The sequence below is a fragment of the Miscanthus floridulus genome, chromosome 1 (assembly GCF_019320115.1).
Source record: "Miscanthus floridulus cultivar M001 chromosome 1, ASM1932011v1, whole genome shotgun sequence".
NCBI classification, from domain to species: Eukaryota; Viridiplantae; Streptophyta; class Magnoliopsida; order Poales; family Poaceae; genus Miscanthus; species Miscanthus floridulus.
Window position 1 is genome coordinate 174,716,252 of NC_089580.1, and position 2,518 is coordinate 174,718,769.

Here is a 2,518-nt window from a genome sequence, read left to right on the forward strand (position 1 = left end):
TAAGCAAGACCCAAAAAACGATTGCTTAGACTTCGTAAAGATCGATACCAGCCAAAACGCTGCTGGCCTCGGCCGATTCTCCGACTCGCCCGAGGCCCGTCACCGCGAGCCTCGGCCGATTCTCTGATTCGCCCGAGGCTCCCTCACCACGGGTCCCGGCCGATCCCCCGCCAAAAAGCCTCGGCCGGGCCACCGACCCTCCATCTCGCGCGTGGCGGGCTCGGCAGCACTCCGCTACCTCTTCCTTCTCCCGTTCCTCTGGCAAAACGTCGTGTCGCGTCAACTCAGCCAACTGCTGCCCCTGACAACAGCCGCATGCCCGGCACAGTACAGCAGAATGGCCGATGGGACAGGAGGCAGGACTGGGCAGGGGTTACCCGCCACTATACTAACCACCGTGCACATAGGTTAACGCCCATGCCTCACTGTGCTGCCAACTCCTGCACCAAGGACAACGCGGTATGGGGAGCCGCGTCTGGGCTACTGTGGCCTCGAAATCAGTACCCAGGGCCAATAACTCCCCCAAGGCCTCGACAATTTGCCTCACGGGCTCGGCAGCCTGAGGGTTCATGACCATCGAGCCCCCCACGATGGCTCGGCCTCGGCGTCTGCAGAGCCGCTGTTCCCTACGACGTCATTACACGGTGACCAGCACGTCGCCCGCCATGTCCTGCGTCACGCCATACTGAAGCCCCACGACGGCACAGTACGGCGAAGTAACAGACCAGCACGTCAGCACCCTGCCATCCACGATGGGACTGTGCAGGGGTTACCGGCTACTGTGCTGCCTAAACTCCTGCACCAAGGACGAACACAACACGGGAAGTCAGAACTGGGTTCCTGTGACCTCGGGACCAGCGAACTGACCGAGATCCGCCTCGCCCGAGACTCCCGATAGGGCCTCAGGCGAGCTGGCCACGCTCCGCCTCGTCCGAGGCTGGGCTCGTCCCGCAACCTCGTCGCCTCCGCCTCAAAAGCCGCTCTGGCAAGCTGTCGCATCCAATCAATGCGTCCAACCGCGCCCACTACGTAAGCCACGATCGGCAGCGTACCGCAACAGGAGCGACGGGACAACGGTCAAATCACCTTTTTACCATCCCTGTAGACGCACGTTCCGCGCTGATTCCGCCTAAATCAACTACGACGATGGCCGCCAAGACCCCACATTGCCGTCTGCAAGGGCCTCGGCACAGCAAGCCTCGGCACGGCGGGTCTCGGCCTCGGCACAACTGACCACAGGAGTCCCCAGGCCTCGGCACTTCACCAAGTCAACAAATGTACAGGAGCGCAGCAGGTCGCCAGCCTGGAGGCCATACCGACTAGACACCGACGGGAACTCCCACGACGCCGCGCTGCTCCGGGGAGCAGAACACGTCAGCAAATAGTAAACTTGTCATGTACTTCTGGCTTCCTCCTTGTGGCTATAAAAGGAGGTAGCCGGTGCCATTTGTAGGGAGGAACGGGCAGAAAAAACGAACACACCGATAGAACTACACACTTCTACGCTGTTTGAGAACAACGTCTCAAACAGCCCGCACCACCCTCGCCGAGATCTGGGGCTAACCCCCTCTCTCACCTAGCTTGTAACCCCCTACTACGAGCACTCCGGTGCAAGGAATACAAGATCGATCTCTCAGACTGGACGTAGGGCCTCGATTGCCCGAACCAGTATAAACCTTGTGTCTCTTTGCATCACCATCCGGGATTAGGGGCACGCAGCACAAATTCACTCGTTGGTTGAGGGACCCCCGGTTCCGAAACACCGACAGTTGGCGTGCCAGGTAGGGGCCTCTGCGTGTCAGCTTCGTCATCCTAGCAAGTTCCGGATGGCAGACCACATTCGACCACTGCGTCTCGGCACCATAGTTTGGTTCGGCAGCCTAGAGTTCATGTCTCTAGGGCATGAGTACGACATGGTGCTCCTCACTCCTCGAACCCCACCGTCCGACGACGAAGTCGCGCCCCGGCAGCTCAGGCGCAGGCGGCGCCCGGGCGGCCGCTCTCGCCACGCTCGCCAGGCACGGCGCGAGCAAGGCCACCCCGACGCTACGCGAGCCCGGGGCGGCACGCCACTCCCCGCCGATATCCTACGACCAGCTGTTGGTACGGGGTCCCTGGCTGGGGACCCGTCTGACCTGAGCCTGGACAAAGGAAAATCACCGGGGGCTTACGGCGATGCCCAGTCGTCTAGCCCCGCTCCGCCACTCCCTGAAGAGCCGACCCCGGCGGGGCAGAGTCTGGAGACGGCCCCGTCCCCTTACCCCTTTGGGTTGAGAAATGCCGCCACCTCTTATGCCTACGCTTACGCTGCCGCTCACGAGCACCCCCCGGAACGCCGCCAGCGCTTCACTCTCGACCTGAGCACCCACTCCGACCCCTCGGACGAGGACGAGGCGTGGCCCGGGGTGGATTTCTCCGAACTCCACAACCCTGGGGCTTTGCGCCAGTTCTTGGCCGCAGGCGACTACTGCCTCGGCTATTCCGACTCCGACGACGAAGGGACTTACGATCCATCCCG